Here is a 6,412-nt window from a genome sequence, read left to right as displayed (position 1 = left end):
TGTTCCTAAGTACAAGAAGACTGTCATGTGCCTTATGAAGAAAATACTTGTGTTGGATAAACTTTATTCAGGTACATGTTATAGTGCTATTGGCTACGAATTCAATGTTAATGACATCAATATATTTTAAATGAAGCACCTTTAATAGAAACACACATAAATTAGGTTATTGGTGAGTTGACAAGATATTGTGACCAGAGCTTGGTATGAATCTAATCCTGTATTTCTCCTGAAAGCACTGGCTAAATATTTGCTAATACCATGATTGTGGTGACTTTATTGGAACATAACTACCACAAATAATGAAATTAGAAGACGTTTGCTCCTTGGAAGAAAAATTATGACCAACCTAGACAGCATATTAAAAAGCAGAGACATTGCTTTGTCAACAAAGGTCTGTCTAGTCAAAGCTATGGCTTTTACATAAGTCATGTGTGGATGTGAGAGTTGGACTATAAAGAAAGCTGAGCACCGAAGAATTAATGCTTTTGAACTGTGGTGTTGGAGAAGACTCTTGAGAGTCCCTTGGACTACAAGGAGATCCAACCAGTCCATCCTAAAGGAAATCAGTCCTGAATATTCATTGGAAGTACTGATGCTAAAGCTGAAACTCCAATAATTTGGCCATCTGATGCAAAGAACTGACTCATTGGAAAAGACCCTGATGCTGGGAAAGATTGAAGGCAGGAGGAGAAGGGGATGACAGAGGATGAGATGGTTGGATGGCATCACTGACTCAATGGACATGAGTTTGAGTAAACTCTGGGAGTTGGACAGCGAGGCCTGGCGTGCTGCAGTTCATGGAGTCACAAAGAGTTGGACACGACTGAGCGATTGAATTGAACTGAACCACAAATAATGATAATCGACTGTATGTGAAATAGGAATAATGATAGAATCTCCTTGTTGTGGGGTTGTTGTGGGATTAGATGAGGTAATGTTTGTGAAGGACTTGGCACCATATTTGGCACATAGTAAGTGCTCAGTAAACAATGTTAATATTATTAACATCGGATGAGTGAAAAGGTGAGGGAGTGAATTTTTTGCTCAGAGTTCCTTTCCCAAGGGGCTAAACTGAAGTTTTCTGTCTCTGGGGCTGGATCCCTGGAGGGAATTGTGACGGAGTCAAACCCTTGGGGAGGGGCTGGGCACCAGGCTCTGTAATAAAGAGCATCACCCTACACAAGCTCTGTATGTCACAGAAGCCGCGTTGCCCTGGCCAGTAGCACCATCAGGCACCTTATAGAAGCTCACTGCACCCATGGGGCCTTCTCAGCTTGTCCGTGCCCCTCGGCCCCGGGGCTTAATTTCCCCTTACCGCAGGCCAGGCGTGGGTTGGCCTCGGCCCCGCTTTCCCAAGATGTTCAAGTGTAGCCGCAGAAGGTACCGGCAGAAACGGCAAGGCCCAGCTGGCACCACTGTAACCACCAATCTTGCCAGTGTGGCCACGGATATCAACGACACCCAAACTGCCACCACCAGGGTGTTGATCCTTGCACCGCAAGGTAGGCTGAGGGCCTGAGCCCGGGTAGGGTGGGGTGGGGTGGGGGAGGAGAACAGGGCCACTGAAGTCCTACCCACATGAGCCCTGTGCAGGCACTTTAGCACCCCAGAGTCTGAGCGCCGTAATGGAGGAGGACGTGTTAGCTGAAGTGGACGGCTTGGGGAAATGGGAGAGTCTAAGAGCAGTGGAGCTTCCTCACACTGTTTTCCTCTCCCTTCTCTCCTCAGTTCTCAGACACCTCTGTCAACCTGGCAGCTTTCTGATCCTCTGAAACATCCAGAAACTAGTCCAGAAGCTTGGCTGGCTCCGGACCTTCATCTCCTCAGGGCCACGAGTGGTGAATAGCAGACAAATACAGTCCTTTCTGCTCCAACTGCTTTCCTCCACTCCCAGGTGCTTCCAGCTGACTATGGAGGGTATGAGGGCAGGGCTAGGGCTGAATGCTCCCAGGGACAGGCTTCAGCAGCAGCAGCAGGCATCACAGGAAGACATTGGAAGGACAGAACAAGGTCAGCAACACATACCATCTTTGGCCTCAGCTTTTGCTCTGGCCTGTGAGGTGGGGGTCCTTCCTGCCTTGCACTCCCATCAGAACAGGGAAAAGGGTCTCCGTAGACATATTGGAAGGTATAGGGACCTGGGTCACTGGGGAGAAGGGTAGAGGCATAAATCAGAAAAAGATGGCATGAAAGACAGATTGCACTGCTCCAGCGTAATGAGTGTCTGAGTGTGAGATGTATGTGCCTCTGTGTGCCTGTGAGGGTTAGTGTGAGTGAGACAGAGAGAATGGAGTTTGAAGCAGACGTGGCTGAGTGTGCCTTTGAGATGAGTGTGTCTCTGTGGCCAGCTGTGTGTCAAGGTGTGTGTGTGTGTGAGGGTATGAATAGGTCAGGGAGGCAGTCATCTGCTCCACCAGGAGGGGGATGGGCTCACCCGGAAGTAGGAAAGGGTTAGCTTCCAAGGGGGTGCACCACCCTCAGCCCCCACAGCCGTTCTCTGAGGTCGGTATTTTCCCAGACTAACAGCTGAGCTGGGGCGTTTGGGGGTGGGGCGAGACTGAGTGAGCGTCCAGGAAGGGGGAGGGTGCTAAGCACTCAGGCCTGGGGATTTTCCATTTGGATTTCTGCGTGTGCGCCCATGTGTCATCGGGTGTAACTGGGTTTCTGTGGGGTGTGTCTCCGTGGAGTTTGTGTCTCAGAGGCAGGAAACACTGTGAGGGACTGTCTGTCATGTGTCACTTCATGCACAAGTGAGTGAGTGTCCCAGTGTCCCGAGGTCTGGCTCCAGTTCCAGGAGGGCGGGGGTGGGAGTGGACTGTGAGACCTCTGGCCTGGCCCCCTGGGCAGCCTGTGAGGAGAAAATGAATTGTGTCTGCTTTCCTCCACTCTAAGGCTTGCCAGAGACCGGGACCTGAGAGGAGGACCGGGGCAGAGAATTCACTGACACATCGTGCCCAGACTGCACTGGTGGAGGATGAGGCTTCTCAGGGTTTGGGGGAAGGTGCTGAACCCCCAGTCAGAGCTGGAGGCTGACTAGCTAGTGCCCAAAGCCCGCAAGGATGCCCACACATATAAAGACATGTGACACAGTCCAGGAACACATGCAGACATATAAACACAACTGATACAGATAAACAAGGTAACAAATTCACACCTGCATGCAAGTACACGCCAAGTACACCCCTATAAATAGATGTATGTACTGACACAAATACATATAAACCTTTCCACCTGAGACAGGTAACACACACACATGCCTACAAATGAGCACACACACGCAAACATGCATGCACCTGGTTACAGCACACGAGCATATAGACTGACATCTGCAATCCTGCTCACGCCAACATAGGCACACACTCATGCAAACACACTCAGCAGACTTCCCTGCCCCTGTGGCCCTGGGACCCAGAAGCCTCCCTTCCCCTATGTGAGACAGCGCGTGTATGGGGGTGTGTGTGTGCCTGCCCACACTTGTGTCTATGTGTATCTGGGGCTGTGAGATTGTGTGTGGATGTGTGTGTGTGCACGCACGAGTGGATGTGTGTGTGTGTGTGAGAGAGAGAGGGGGTTGCTTAGCTGTGGGAACCCGATGACATCATCTCTTCTGGCTATTTTTAGCTTCCTCTGCAATGACGGCTCCTTCACTGCCCCTCCCCCGCCAGGTTCCCAACTCTCCTTCCCCTTCAAGCTCCCAGAGACAGCCACAGCCAATGGTCCCCCTCATCCTAGTCTAGGTGACCCCCTGGATCGCTAATCTGGTTCACTCTCTCCCACCCCAGTCATGGCTCCCTGGAAGCTGAGAACACTGGGCTCCCAGGCCAGAGGAGGAGGCTTGGGCAGTATGGCAGCCCGGAGAAGGGGCCTGGGTTAGGTGAGCTGACCTGGCTGGTCTCCAGCCCCTAGGGTGCCTCTCCTTCTGCTTTTCAATCTGAAATTATGTCTCGGTCAGTAGTGCCTGCTATGTGCCAGGGAAGATGCCAAGTTCTGGGGATAGAGCAGTGAGCAGGACCGTGGGAGTTCTTCCTGGTTAGAGTTGCAGCTCGGTGGGAGACAGACATTAAACAGAGCACACAGGTGCAGCCCTGAGCTGCAGCAAGGGCTCTGAGTTGGTAACGAGGGCATTCAGGCTGGGATGATGGTCTGTCTCTCATAGAGGGGACCTGAGGAAACCAGAAGGACACACTCCCTTTACCTTATACCTCTCACCCCAACCACTGCACCTCCAGAATTCCACCAAGCCCTGCTTCCTTCTCACACCCCATTCTGTGCTCCCAACACTGTACCAGCCCACCATCCACATGGAGGTCCACTGCTATTCTTTCCTTTGGAGCTTCCCCACAGTTGATCCCTGGGAGGCAGTGCAGTGTTCCCCATCTGTAGATGAGAAAACTGAAGGCCCAGAGAGGGGTAGTGCCGGATCACACGTGCCCCTGCTCAGGGAGCAGCTCAGGGGAGATGGCAGGCAGGTGGAGGAGGAAGCGGCGGTGGCACTGCTGTAGAAGAAGCAGGGGATGCCATCAGGAGGTGGGGGAGGGGATGCCGTCAGGAGGTGAGGGAGGGGATGCCATCAGGAGGTGGGGGAGGGGATGCCATCAGGAGGTGGGGGAGGGGATGCCTGTGGCCTGAAGGACTCACGCCTGGAGGAGGGCTTCCTGCTTTACCCAGCCTGGGGCAACCACTGGAAAATCGGGTTTGGCAGCTTCAGCTGGGCTGCAGGGCTGGAGGAGAGGTCTAGACCACAGGGAGGAGGCCTGGAGGCGGGCCTATCTTCTAGCATGGAGTGTGGCCAAATGGTCTCATTGGGGGAGCGTTTTATAATACTGGGACCCTTTGGAGAGTGTGGGCTGAATTCAGGAGCCCAGAGTTTCCATTCTCTGGTGTGACACTTAGAAACTCCTGCCCCTTTCTTGGCCTCAATGGCCCCTCCCAGAAAGTTGCTCTGGAGGATCAGTTTCTCCACTTTCAACTCCTGCCCTCGGGGGAGGGCAACTCCTGTTTCCTGGGAGTCTGACTCAGGCACAGGAGCACAAAGCCAGTGGGTTAGGGCTGACCAGACAGCCCCTAGGGCGACAGGATGGAGGTCCCTTGTCACCAGTGGGTCAATGGCCGGAAGCCCAGCTCCAGCCCCACAATGCAATACCGGTCACCCCACCCTTACCAGTGCCCTCATCCACACCCCCACTTCCGGCCTCTGTTCCTTCCTCACCTTCAGGGAAAGCTGCAGGGCTCCCTTGGGGATCTCCCATATCTCCTCCACTGGCTCCCTGCCCTGTGCTTAACCCTCCCTCTCTGCCCATTTGGGCAGGCCAGTCTCCCAGTAAACTTTCTTTTCCTGGACCTGTAGGCAGTCCAGGGAGGAAAGGAAGCTGGGTGGGAGGGCTGTAAAGGAGCCTGCTTTTCCTCCTGCCCTCAGATGTTGTTGTTCAGTTGCTAAGTCATGTCCGACTTCGCAACGCCATGAGCTGTAGCACGCCAGGCTTCCCTGTCTTTTACCATCTCCCAGAGTTTGCTCAAACTCATGTCCATTGAATTGGTGATGCCATCCAACAGTCTCATCCTCTGTCATCCCTTTCTCCTCTTGCCCTCAATCTTTCACAGCATCAGGGTCTTTTCCAATAAGTTGGCACATCAGGTGGCCAAAGTATTGGAGCTTCAGCTTCGGCATCAGTCCTTCCAATGAATATTCAGGGTTGATTTCCTTTAGGATTGACTAGTTTGATCTCCTTGCAGCCCAAGGAACTCTCAAGAGTCTTCCCCAACACCACAGTTCAAAAGCATCAGTTCTTCAGTGCTCAGCCTTCTTTGAGAGGCTTGGGCGAGGCGGGTGGACTGAGTGCATGGGCCTAAGACTGAGCTTCCCAGGGCATGTCTCATACCTGGCAGCCCCAGGTGAAGTAGGAATGCTACCCTTGACCCATCCAGCTGGCTTCTTCCTCTGCCTTCAGCGAATTCAGAGATAAGAACCTAGAGCAGACCTAGAGCAGATATTTGCATTCTCTGGAGGACAAACACAAGAAACTCATGCCAAGTGACTTCTGATTGTTGTCATCATGTCAATGACAAATTTATGAAACAAAAATCACAAAATTCTGGATGCATAGACTCCATAGTCACAGAATCTTAGTATCACAGAATTCTAGCATGGTGCAATGCAAGTAACAGCATCTTAGAAACACAGAATTCTGGCATCAGTGAGTCCCAGATGACAAGGCTAAAGTATCCTTGAGATGGAAGTCTTGAGAAGTCAATTAGTAAAGGGTGGAGGTCTAAATCTGGGAATTCCCCACGGAGGATGCGCACAGTAGTTCTCACATGAACTTGAAGGAGGAGGCAGAGCTCGGGACACATGAGTTTAGTTAGGGTGAGGTAACACACCTGCAATAAACCAGACAGAAGACAGACCTCT

The 6,412-nt window shown here is 52.0% G+C and overlaps 1 long non-coding RNA gene across 1 annotated transcript; it reads left to right on the top strand.

Moving 5' to 3' along the window:
• The first annotated feature begins 1,191 nt into the window (after nt 1–1,191).
• On the top strand, nt 1,192–1,877 carry LOC104994334. The gene is made up of 2 exons (XR_825934.1): nt 1,192–1,505; nt 1,732–1,877. It is a non-coding gene; the product is annotated as an uncharacterized LOC104994334 (long non-coding RNA).
• The last annotated feature ends 4,535 nt before the right edge of the window (nt 1,878–6,412 follow it).

The sequence above is a fragment of the Bison bison genome, unplaced genomic scaffold (assembly GCF_000754665.1).
Source record: "Bison bison bison isolate TAMUID 2011002044 unplaced genomic scaffold, Bison_UMD1.0 scf7180017864256, whole genome shotgun sequence".
In the NCBI taxonomy this organism is placed as follows: Eukaryota; Metazoa; Chordata; class Mammalia; order Artiodactyla; family Bovidae; genus Bison; species Bison bison.
This window is presented reverse-complemented; position numbering and strand designations above follow the sequence as displayed.